The sequence below is a fragment of the Sus scrofa genome, chromosome 14 (genome assembly GCF_054392235.1).
Source record: "Sus scrofa isolate SSC_HxYL_T2T_F1_AM1 chromosome 14, Sscrofa_HxYL_maternal_Yorkshire_Landrace_v2.0, whole genome shotgun sequence".
NCBI lineage: Eukaryota > Metazoa > Chordata > Mammalia > Artiodactyla > Suidae > Sus > Sus scrofa.
Window position 1 is genome coordinate 154,037,364 of NC_139396.1, and position 12,212 is coordinate 154,049,575.

General features: G+C 46.0%; 1 protein-coding gene across 2 annotated transcripts in view; it reads right to left on the reverse strand.

The window, feature by feature from the left end:
- ATE1 (arginyltransferase 1) overlaps nt 1-12,212 on the reverse strand; it is a 244,120-nt gene that overhangs the window by 42,201 nt on the left and 189,707 nt on the right. For both annotated transcript variants that reach the window (XR_014827025.1, XR_014827014.1), the window contains one exon: nt 2,775-2,923. The gene's annotated coding sequence lies outside the window, so the exon portion shown is untranslated. The remainder of the gene's footprint in view (nt 1-2,774; nt 2,924-12,212) is intronic.

A 12,212-nucleotide genomic window follows, 5' to 3' on the forward strand; every position in this document is an offset into this window, starting at 1 on the left:
AGGTTCAAACAGCAAGGAGGGATTGGCCAAGGACACACTGCCAGCAAGGGGCTAAGGGGAGTTGTGGAGGATAGATGCCTTGGGGTTTCTAGTCCTCAGCATAGCATCCTCTTGGGGCAGATCTGCCAAAGAGGAGCGGGGTGGGGGTGGGGGGAGCACAGAGGTCAGCCACTTTAAAGGTATGTGTCCAATCCTCAAAGTCATTCCTTTGAATAAGTGAAATGGGTAAATTACTAATATTGTGCTCAACCTCAAATGTTAATTAAACATACCCTAGTCAGATATAAATTTACAGATCAGTTTCAGAGAAGTACGTCTCTCGTCATAAGAATAGGAGTCCAGACTACCCCTTCTCCTTCTTTTTAAAAATAGGACTTGTGATTTTTACCTAGGCACACGGTTACTCAAAACAGCAACTATATCCCCCTGATTCCCTTACAAACAGATATAGCTAACTTTTGGAATAGAATGTAAGAGGAAGTAGCATGTTGCTTTCCCCTTCTTCCTGCCGATTGGTAGGCGAATGTGATGGCTGGAGCTTGAGCAGCCAGTTTGGACCATGAGGTACAAGCTAAGGTTGACAGAGAGGCATAATAGAAGAAGCCAAAATGATCTTGGAGCCACCATCTCAGCCTAAACTGCCTATCCTTGGATCTTAATAGGAAAGATAAATAAACTCCTTTCTCATGCAAGGCTACATTACTTTGTGTTTTCTGTCACTCACAGCCAAATCTAATCTTGTTCCACTTTTCTAGTATTCCTGATGGAGCCATCTCCAACTACCGTGACCCCTTTTCCCCTATGTGCCTGGTTATCTCTCTTTCTGACTCTTTTCTCTCTTCACATGTCTTTATTTCAAGATGTCAAACTCTGTAAACAATACGTAAATGGTAAACCCACAAGACAGCACTGTAGTCCTTTATCCTGAGTACACTATGGTAATTCTCCTTCAGAAATTTTTGTGGTCTTAACAGAAAGTAGCATTGAAGATACTTAAATGAACAGGCAAGAAGAGTCCAATTATTTGACACCTGGGTACAAAAGCTTAAGCCCTCTTAACTCAAAGGTTTCCATGGTCCTTTCAAAAGAGGTGAATAAAGCAGAGCCTATTAAGAATAATCACTATGTTCCCAACCAGAACCCAGCCATCTTTGCCAAGAAGTTTAGGCATTTTCAGTAGATTGAGTGTTTGTGCTTTAAAGACCCCTGATGAGTTGAATGAGAAATACTGAGGTTCACCAAATGTCTTAGAAAAATTTAAAACTTTCACCTAGTTTGTATATACCCTATGGAAAATGTTCACTCATTGCTGATGCTCTCACCTGAGAATGAAAGAAGATTGATGTGTCAGGTCATTTTACTGGTAGGATTGAAACCCATTACTTTCTCTCCCAGTCTCACCCATCCCTTGTAAAACAACCACATATCTGAATGTACCTGCAAAATGTATAAAACTATCGGGGTTTCCCTTTGTTTTGAGATTACTGAAAGAATTTCTGTATTTTTGAAAGTTCATACAAACATTGAGAGCTTTTTATTTTAGCAAACAATTTTATCCTTCCCCCACCCTCTTCCCCGCCCCCCCAAAAACCCCATCCTGACCCCACTGTCTCATTTACAGGGACAGGCTGCTTGGCCCTCACCCCAGTGTTTGCCTAGATTTTCCCTCTTAAGTATTGCCAAAGAGGTGTTTGCAATTTTCCAAAATGCAGCCCTGACAGGAATTACCGAAAGACATCCACCAAAGTAAACGAAATAAAAAATAAAACGAAGGGGCTTAAGACATTTCCAGTACCATGACCATTTAGCATGAGTGGACTGTCCTCGGAAGAAACCAGCACATAAATAGCTCCCTGTGCATACACAATCTCTCTACCACCCTCGAGTAGGGGTGTGTGTGTGTGTGTGTGTGTGTGTGTGTGATGCTGTTTTTGTTTTCTTGATACCAATTTGGACAAATACTTTAAAAAAAGAAAAGAAAAGAAAAAACTTTCCTGGGAGCTATTTCAAGGTCTACCTTGGATCAACATCATTTCAGAGGTCAGTCCTGAAGGGCACGTACACTTATCTGGAGACAGCGTTTATGTCCCAGAGAGCAGCATCTTTGGAGCCTCTGAGAGAAAGCGACAAGGCTGATGGAAGGGTAGGAAAACAACACCTAGAGGTTCCCCTGTGGTGCAGGGGGTTAAGAATCCAGCATTGTCACTGCAGTGGCTTGGATCACTGCTATGGGTCAGGTTCGATCCCTGGCCTGGAAACTTCCACATGCCACAGGCACAGCAAAAAAAAAGAAAGAAAACAAGACCCAGGAAGAAAGGCTTAAGGTCTGCTGGGTTGATTTAGACCAAAGACCTTCGTAGGAAGCAAATCTTAGCAACACCCTGCAGGCTTATGACGTCTCTTGAAAAGACAGAGGGCTTGGGTCCTATTCTACAGCACAGGGAACTATATGGAATCACTTGTGATAGAACATGATAGAAGATAATATGAGAAAAACAACATCTACATATGTATGACTGGGTCACTTTGTTGTACACCAGAAATTGACAGAACACTGTAAATCAATTATAATATTTTAAATTTTTTGAGAAAAGATAGAGGGCTTATCCATCCTCCACCTTGGGAGAAGACCTTCACAATAAAGAATCTGGAGCGAGAGTGAAAAGTTAAGACAACGACAAAGGCTCTTGGAATCATTGGTCGATGGTCAGGCCCCCAGAAAGACGGGCCTTGCTCATCCCCTGCCCATCTTTTAAAGAACAGAGGCTGCTCACCTGGGCACAGGGCTGAGGGTCTTCTGAGATCCAAGGTGAGGGACTTGGAAGCGTCTTGTGACCGTGGAAAACCAGTTCACTTCCCAGCCCAAGATTTCACGTCCTGGATCTCCTCTGTGGCTTCTTCTTGAGGCAACATTTCGAAGTCTCTGAAAGCGTGGAGGACAGGGGTGGAACGAGCACTCAGCATGATTACGTGTTGTGACGTCCCAATTCTACTCCATCCCAGCGCTTCCGACTGCAAGCTATGTGGCTCAACCACCAAGGCCACGGTGATGCAGCCCTTTGCCTGAAAGCATTTATTTTGACGGAGAAGAAATACTGGTGGGTAAACTCAAGCAAAGGCTCCGTTAAAGGAAAAATACCCCATTTACTTGGATATCTTTCTCCTTTATTCCAGGTATAAAGAGAGTTTGAGTTCAGAGAGTAAAGTAGGCAGCTAACGCACAGTGATGGCTGATGCTGTTACAAATGCATAAAAGTTAGGAAATTCAAAGTTATGATTCCCATTGCCGCAGTAACCCAACCACATCATGCAATCTGTTTGTAACGTGCACTACCGAGCGTCGTGTTAACTTTTATGGTCTCTATTACATATGTGTGATGTGAAAAGGTTATAGGGGGAGAGGGAGCCATAATTCTGAATTTTCTGATAGTTATGACTTTAGTGAGTTTAAAATGACTACTCTTTCTCATTTGGTTTTCTAGCACTGGTTGTGCCTGTTTTTCATTGTATCTTGGATTCTCTGGACTCTTCTGGTGGATTCCTCATTTCGATACAGACATTGATTTCTTACTTCTATTCAAACACTATTCATCATATTCATTAAGTACCTGTTACGGGAAGAGAGACGCAGGAGATACAAAGGTCAGAGTCTCGATTTCTCCATCTGGTTGAGGAGTTACAATACATACAAATATTCATGGTGGCAGAAGAGCCATGATGGCCATGCAAAGGGAACCCAGCCTTTCCCCATAGGGCTTTCGACTTCGCGGAGGGTGAGACAGGGAAGGGAACGAAATGTATTAACTCCCACTACCCAGCAACATGCTAAGCAGGTTATATTATCCCCACATTTTATGCAAAAGAAATTATCCCATTTTACAGTTGCATATACTGAGGCTCACACACTACTAGGTGGTAGAAGCAGGGTCTGAACTCAAGCAGAATTTTCTACCATCCAAAGTTAGGTCTTTTTTTTTTTTCTTTTCTTTTTTTTGTCTTTTGTCTTTTTAGGGCCGCACCTGAGGCATGTGGGGGTTCCCGGGCTAGGGCTCTCATGAGAGCTGTAGCCACTGGCCTACCCCATAGCTCACGGCAATGCCAGATCCTTTAACCCACTAAGTGAGGCCAGGGATCGAACCGGCAAACTCATGGTTCCGTGTCGGATTCTTTGCCACTGCTCTACGATGGGAACTCCCCATATTAGGTCTTAAAGGATATGTAGGTTTTCTTTTGGAACCCCTTCTTTTCATTTGTTAGAGCAAAACATATTTGACATTAAAAATTCAGGAAACAGGAGTTCCTGTTGTGGCTCAGAGGGTTAAGAACCCAACTAGTATCCATGAGGATGCAGGTTCAGTTCCTGGCCCTGCTCAGTGAGTTGGGGATCAGGTGTCACTGCAAGTTGCAGTGTAGGTCGCAGATGGGGCTCGGATCTGGCGTTGTTTGTGGCTGTGGTTTAGGCTGGCTACTGCAGCTCCAATTTGACCCCTAGTCTAGGAACTTCTACCCCTAGTCTAGGGCCCTCCCCTGCCTTAAAAAAAATTTCAGGAAATTCAGAAAGTAGAAAGAAGAGAAAAATACTTGCATGCTCACATTACCCAGAAATTGCCACTCTGAATATTTCAGTGTCTTTTCCTGAATAATTTTTTTTTTAGGGCCACACCTGTGGCATAAGGAGCTTCCCAGGCTAGGGGTCTAATCGGAGCCGTAGCCACCGGCCTACACCACAGCCACAGCAACGCCAGATCCTTAACCCACTGAGGAGGCCAGGGATCGAACCTGCAAACACAGGGTTCCTAGCCGAATTTGTTTCCACCGCACCACGACGGGAACACCTCCTCGAGAATTTTTTTCTGAACAGGAGCTTCTGTTTGTTTATTGCTTATCACACAAGTATTTTTCTTTTCTATGAATATGTTCCTGACTTTCTTCTTCATTTATCATAAACTGTCCCAGATGCGAAGAACACACTGGTGAATGGAAGGTGAGAGGAAAGGTCTGGGGTGGGAGGTACAGAGAAGCTGGAACACTGGATGCCAGCAAGCCACAGAGCTGGACCAGAGCCCTTGAGACCAGGCAGGCCTCCACCAGGGAGCTTCCGAAGTGCCTGTTTTTGAGGTCAGGACTTTGTTCCATAAGCCGCATATGTGCCCACTCTCTAGCCAATGGATGGTAGGTAAGAGACACTTAACACCCCTGCAAGGGAAGACGCTTTGATCGAGGCAGTGGCATGCCTGCCACTGTGCAGGGTAAGGTGAATAAAGGCACGTAGGGTCCTACAACATCCACAAGGGAAGGGAAGGGACTGGGAATCTGAAGGAAGGTGGCTGAGGGGTTGGTGGAAAGACGACGGTAGACACTCCCCACGGAGCTTTGCAAACACTGCGATCCCAAACTCCTAAAGCAGGAGGCCAGCGAAAGCTTTGGGTTGTAAAAAATCGAACTGTTTCCTTTTGGATTTTTAGGTTCTCCTTGGAGACCAGTTTCAGGTAAGAAAAGCCTACATTACCATCCAAAGACCAATTTGCAATATATTTCATTAATTTTGCACATGTTTATCACTTCTAATGGACAGGGTAAGTATATACAGGACCACGTCTTGGCACAGAATTCTCTTTCCTTTCTCCTTAAAGCCAGGGGCAGAAGGGGCAGGTCACCCTGACACATTGAGGCCAGATGTCACAGTGGGTGTGGGGGGTACAGCAAACTGCAGCCCTGGGAATATGTGGCTGGCAAACAAGCCCATGTGGTTCATGACCTTCTGCCATGTTCGGATCACCTGTGTTATAATTATTTATTTCCACATCTCACTCGTGAACGGAATAGTAGATCGTGAATTTCTTAAGAGCAGAGCCTTTGCATTCTAAGCAACTCACACAATAGCAGAGCTGGCACTCGATAAACAGTTCTTCGAGAAAAGCATCAACTGTAAGGAATTGTGTGTGTGTGAGTGTGTAATCACACATGTATATATGTGTGTGTATGTATATATGTTCACCTATCGAAGAATGTGTAAATGTGTATATATATGTTCATGTGTGTATACATTCATCTGTTAAATTGCACTTGCCTTCTAGTCTGGCTGCTCCCATTCCTGACCAAGAGCAGCTTAAAAAAGCAATCTTGGTTGCTAATTAATGTGTTATCCTACCATGCAAGTGTTCTGAAAGAAATTCCTTACAAATCAGATTTTTCTACTTTGAATCTAATTCTAAACCCTCCAGAAGAGTCTGCTATTTCACGTATCCTTCACATATACTTTTTAATTTTTTCAGCGACCGAGGCATATGGAAGTTCCCAGGCTAGGGATCAAATCAGCGTTGCAGCTGCCAGCCTACACCACAGCCACAGCAACACAGGATCCGAGCCTCATCTGCAACCTACACCACAGCTCACGGCAATGCCGGATGCTTAACCCACCGAGCGAGGCCAGGGATCAAACCCATGTCCTCATGGATACTAGTCAGTTTCGTTAGCACTGAGCCAGGACGGGAACTCCTCCTTCCCATATACATTTGCAAAGTGTACTTTGTAGAAATGTAAATCATCAGAGTTCCCTGGTAGCTTAGCAGGTTAAGGATCTGGCATTGTCACTGCTATGGTGTGGGCTCGATGATCCCTGGCCTGGAACTCCCACATGCCATGGGCACAGAGAGAGAGAGAGAGAGAGAGAGAAAGAGAAAGAAAGAGAGAGAGAAAGGGAAAGATCATCATCCTTTAATGTGTCTGTTTTCGAGTCCAAGTTTGGCACATCGGGTCTGCCCACAGCTGGGGCATGCCTTCCCTCTTCCCTCTAAACTTCACCCATCCTCTAGGGCCGATGGAGCTAGGATCTCCTTGCTCGCTTGGGCAGGCAGGACTGGCTGTGTAGAAGGGAGCAAAGGATCCATGTGGGGAAGGCCCTGAGCCCTCAGCCACTGGGGTTCCCAGGAGACATGATAAGAATGAGTATATCATTTTGATCACATTCAGTAGTTTTACAAAATAATGCAAACAAGTCAACATCCATTAAACTTGCCAAGAGCACATAACACTGAAGAGAGATATGGCCACAGTGGAAGGAGGTGGGCCACTTGGAAGGGAGTTGCCCGAGGCACATACCAATGCTTTCATGGCAGGGTCTTTGGTTTATAATGGTGACTTTTTTTTCTCTCACCCCAGAGAGAGAACGGGAGAGAGAGATTTTGGCCTGTGGCCTAGGGTATCTTTGCCGGGTCTTCATACCTACTTCTTCTAGTGGGCGGCTTTCAACATCTCTAGTACAACCGGAAAATAGTTTGGGGGTAGGTATGCTTTGCTGGGGCTCTTATAACAGAATGCCACGGCATGGCTGTCTTATGCAATAGAAATTTATTTTCTCATGGTTCCGAAGGCTGGAAGTCCAAGAGAAAGTGCTGGCAGCTTTGGTTTCTTTGAGGTCCTTCTCCTCGGCTTGCAGTTGGCCATGTCCCTACACGGTCTTTTTCCACTTTCAGGCTGTACACGGCTGGTGCCTCTTTGGTACCCAAATTTCCTCTTATAATGACACCAGTCAGCTTGGACTAGGGCCCGCCGTAAAGACCTCATTTTAACCTAGTCACCTCTTTAAAGACCCTGTCTCCAAAGCAGTCCTGGGCTGAGATGCTGGGCGTTAGGGCTGAAGCATATGGATTGGGGGGGGTATGCATTGTAGCCCCTAAAAAGGGGACACTGTCCACAGTCCTGAACACAGCCTCTTAGCCAGCGTAAGGAGAGTTTGAGGATCTGGAGACAGAAACACCTGCCTCCCAGTTCTTTCTTTCCCCCATAATAGCCAACTGGTCCAAACAAAAAGTTCTGTTCTCTGCATCATCCTTACCCCAGGAGCAGGGCTGTGAGCCTGAAACCTGTCTCCAAGATACAAAGAGTCCATCCCCAGGGGGAGAAAAGTGTCTCCCCTCCCCCCATGTAATGAATTCTCCACGCTGAAGCTATTCCCAGGTCTCAATCCCCACTGCCTTCTCCCTCCACCCACCTCTGGCCCCAGGGCAGACAGAGTCAAAAGCAGCTTGATGCTGATATGCGATTATGCAGACCCATGAATTCATAATTCCAAATAAACCCATCAAAACGTTTGCTCTTACTTTTAACCCCATTGAACCCCGAGGGGAAATGTTAAGAGGCAACAGCAGAAGAGATAAATATGGCAGACAAAAGTTTTCCCACAGCCTTTAGCCCCTTAAACATTCTAACCCCATTGAAGATGCTTATGCCTGGCCAAACACGGCCGCGGGGGCAGGGCTCCTCTGGCGCCTCCTCGCAGTGCCCGCCTGGCTTTGCAGAGACCAGCTGCCTGTTGCTATGGCGATGTGGTTGCGGAAGGGCAACGCAGGGCACCCAACCCAAGGGCTTTTATAACCAAACCACATGCTTATTAACAGAAAGGAGAAAGTTTCCATTAAAATATCTGGGCTGATTACATTTGGAAACTTAATAACATGTGTTGACTCAAATCACTCCCATTGAACTGAACCCCAGCAGGACTTAAGGGTTCACCAGGGGAACAAATATCCCTGATGAAACTTGGCATCTTAACCCTGTTTAACATTTTAATTAAGAAGGGAAAATTCAGTGTCATTTGCTTTTTCCGCGGTCTCCAGGAGCGGCAGGGGACACGCTTGAGAATTCCTCCAAGGGTACGCGGAAAGAAATACATTAGCTAATTAGGGATGATGCAAGCCGGCTACGAACCAGAGATATATGCCTCTTCTGTATTTCCTTGGCCAGCGTTTCTACTGCCCTTCACTTTCCAGAATGATTTCCGAGTGTATCCTCTTCTTTTTTTATTTTTTTTTTAATGCTGTTAATTGAGAGCTAAGTTGTCACTTGAGTCTTTTACTCTACGAGGACAGGACCCCGAAACTACAGCCCCGCTCTTGGGAAATGCCCAGAATTTAGTAACTTTAGAAACCTCTTTCCCAAGCGCTCATTTCAGAGCCATCAAAACTCATCATTTTTATTAGCATTTCCTTTTTCTAGCCAGGCAGGGACCCTGGGGAGTTTCTTATGATGGCCCGGTTAAGCAGAAAATATTATCTTCCCTGTTTGCAAAGGGGCTCATGAAAGGGAGTTTCAGACGGCAGCCAGGCAGAGGGTCAGGCTCGGGGGCAGTGGTCATGTCTCGCACGCTCAGCCCGGCTACTGACTTGTCCCAGGGCTGAGGGACCAAACCTAAATGAAACAAGAAACGGTAGAAAACTCACTTTCACCAGAGGATGTGTGGAGCTTTCCAGTATAATTCCAAACTCAGAAAGTAGCCAGCAGAAACTTTGTCTTTATTTTGTTTTGTTTTGCTCTGAAACACTGAGTCAACCCTCATCCTGAGGTTTTTTGTGAATTTTAAGCCCGGTCTTCCTTTTGACATCCCTTCATCTATAAGCCAGTCCGGAGCTGCCCAGCGTTTACTTCCTGGGAGCGCTCCCTGTGCTGTTTGGCCTGTGGTTTCCTGGGGGCCCCTGGGGAAAGCAATACCCCAGAACCCCCTCCACCCCGGAGCCCAAAGGGATGGGGAACAACTGAACTATGTGTTAATTGCGTTAAGGCGCTTTCTCTAATGAAATAGTGGCTTTCTCCATAGCAACGGTGATTAAAAGATGCAGAACGGCGGGTCCTCCAGGGCTTGTCTGTCTGGGAAGTGATCGCCACTTCACAGAAGAACTCAGTCCAGATAGAAGTTTATTGTGCACATTTCACCGAAGCTGACCGCTCAGGTCACTCCCCAAATCCGCTTTCTCCCCCACCCCCACCTCCCCAAGCGCTGATTTGGGGGAGGGAGCCATGGAACATTTGCCGCCTGGTTCAGGGGTGGTAGATGGGAGCTGTTTGGAGCTAGGGGTGGGGGAGAAAGAGCCGAGATGGGGGGAGAAAAAAAAAAAAACCAAAGCTTGCAGCCTGAATGTGAGTCTGCTCTAAAGAAGCCCCATGCTTCATTAAGCATCTTTAAAAGTGCTCATTGAGAAGTCCAGAGGCGGTAAGGTAAATTTCCTTTCCATTTTTTTGTGCTTCTCTCTAGAGCGCACAGCATTCCTATTTTACACACTGTAGGGTAAGAGATTTTCAAAGTTGGAGGGAGGAGGGGGAAATAAACATTATCTGGACTGACACATGCAGCACAGGCTGAGATACGGGTCCAGACAGACTGCAGGGCCGGGACGGCCGGGCAGGAGGCGTCTGTCAGTCTGTGCTTCTCTCCCTGCCTTCCTTCACACTGTGCTCCTGCTCTCCTCTCTCCCCCGCAGGAGAACCGAACGTTCAGACCCAGGTTTAGATGCCCTGCAAATACAGTGCCAAGACACAAAGCTTAGACACGGCCCACACCTGTGCGGCACGTATCAGGAAGGATGAGAAAGGCCATGAATGAAAAAGGTGCCAGGAGGCAGTCCCGGTAGGTGAAGGCGCTGGAATATGAAAGGAAATGAAATATAATTGCGAGGAAAAAAAATCCAGACTCAGGTCTGAACACAGCCCCAAACACGTTCTCACCTCTTGGCACAGGCTCGGGAGACCCTGGTGGGAGTCCTAGGCCCGCCCACCTGGCTGAGGGACTCGGCCCCATCGCGGAAGCTCGGTCTCTCCGCTTGTGAAATGGAGAGCATCACTAAAGGAGGGATTTAGGCACAGCATTGACTTCCTGGCACACATAAGTGTGCAAAAATTATAATAATGTATCATTATTACACAGAGTAATGCTCTACTGAGTTTGTACCTCACTCTGTGATTCACAAAGTGCTTCCGCTCCCCTTCCCTCTTGTAAAATCTTCCTAACAAGCCTGGGCTATTCTGATAAGCCCCGGTGGTGCCTCGCTAGAGGCAGATCAAAGCCCCTGCGCCAGGCACTGCCAGGTCAAGCAGAAAAGGCCAGTTGCTGGGGACAAAACAAACTGAGAAATCCAAACTTCAAAATCTAGCCCCGGGGACTGGGAATGTTCTAGGCTATGGGACACAGGGGTGAACAAGAGTGACACAGGGCTGCCATCCTGGAGCTGACAGTTCAGGGATGCTCTAGGGAGGTGGAGGGTGCAGTGAGAGGCCGGGCAGAGGTGGCTCACCCAAGGAGGCAAAGAACACTTCTGGGGATGTTCTTTTTATTTTTATGAACAAAATGTAATATATAACATATTTACGGGCCTTGGAGTGCTTAGATGTCTCTAGGAAATAAAAATGCTATTTATACTGGCATAAAGTGTTTGAAGAAAGTTGGATGAGGGCCACACACCTAAATATTTATAGTGCCAAGAAATCTGGATGCTACTGTGGTTTGTTTTCTACTTGGAAAATAACTCATTTTAAACATTATTATGCTAATAATACTGTAACTGAAACTTGCTAATCCTAAGGGAAAACTCCAAATTCTAAACAAAAGCTAATATAGAAATGACTCTGGGCAAAGAGCCTTCCAATTACTTTGTACACTGGTCCATTATCTGGATATTTAATACAAATACTCAATATCCTTCAAAGGTATTTACCCAAAGAGCCACAGGAGTAATAGTGACAGATTAATGAAGACCACAGTGTCCTGCAAGACGGAGCCATCCTGAGGGCAGATAGCCCTGCCAGTGCGGTCATCAGCCCCCTTCCAGCTTATGTGGTCAGAGAACCAACAGCATCCCTCCAATTGTGGGATTGCGGGAAACTCAGAATTCCAACACCCTCTCCCACTAACCCATGCCTACTGAATCAGAATCTTCACTTTAACAAGATCCCCAGGTGATGTGTATACACATCAAACTCAGAGAATTGATAGCCTACAGAGCCTGCATATAGCAGAGTGAAGAGACACATGGTCACCCAGTTAAAGACTACATTTCCCAGCCTCCCTTGCAGCTGGGTGTGGCCTTGTGACTAAGTTCTTGCTATTGGGAAGTGAGTGGAAGGGATATCCAGGTGCTGACCTTAAAATGCAGGAGCTTGCCTTCCCCTGCTCTCTCCACATTTCTTGCTGATTGGATCTGAGCATTGAGGCAGGAGATGGAGCAGCCATCTTTGGACAGGAGGGAATCTCCTGCTGGGGACGGCAGAGCAAAAAAGAGGTCTGGATACCTGATCATTATGCAACATATCAAACCAGCTTTACCTCCAAGTCACAACAACACATCTTTATTTCTATTTCTTTTATGATATCACCTTCTAGTTGCAATGTCTATATGTTACTTCTCATGGTAGATTGCAAGCTTTAGTGGACAGGAACCAAA